General features: G+C 30.7%; 1 protein-coding gene across 10 annotated transcripts in view; it reads left to right on the forward strand.

Moving 5' to 3' along the window:
• The window catches only part of LOC119588069 (leucine-rich repeat serine/threonine-protein kinase 1-like), a 34,372-nt gene that overhangs the window by 15,694 nt on the left and 18,343 nt on the right, over positions 1–335 (forward strand). The window lies entirely within an intron of this gene.

The raw sequence follows: 335 nt of genomic DNA on the forward strand, positions 1-335 counted from the left end.
TTTTTGAATGGATAAATAGATAGTTACAATCATTATTGCAAAAAGTGTTCATTGAAAATGAGGATGTAGAAATGCTGGTAAAATAAAAATGAAAAAGGAATCATCTAGCATGGTCAGAATAATTCTGATTTAGCAAGCACAGAATTAACGATAGATAAATCTCTTTGCACGTTGGTAGATATTAGACAACACAATATCTGTTCTTACAATTAGGTCTTGTTTTTTCTATTTTCTTTTTTTCCCATGAATGATAAGCACCAAATTACAAATTATCTATTTCTTCCCTTCCCTTTTCCCCCAATTTTTCACACTCTCTTCTCAACCCTTTTTCTCCT

The sequence above is a fragment of the Penaeus monodon genome, chromosome 23 (assembly GCF_015228065.2).
Source record: "Penaeus monodon isolate SGIC_2016 chromosome 23, NSTDA_Pmon_1, whole genome shotgun sequence".
NCBI classification, from domain to species: domain Eukaryota; kingdom Metazoa; phylum Arthropoda; class Malacostraca; order Decapoda; family Penaeidae; genus Penaeus; species Penaeus monodon.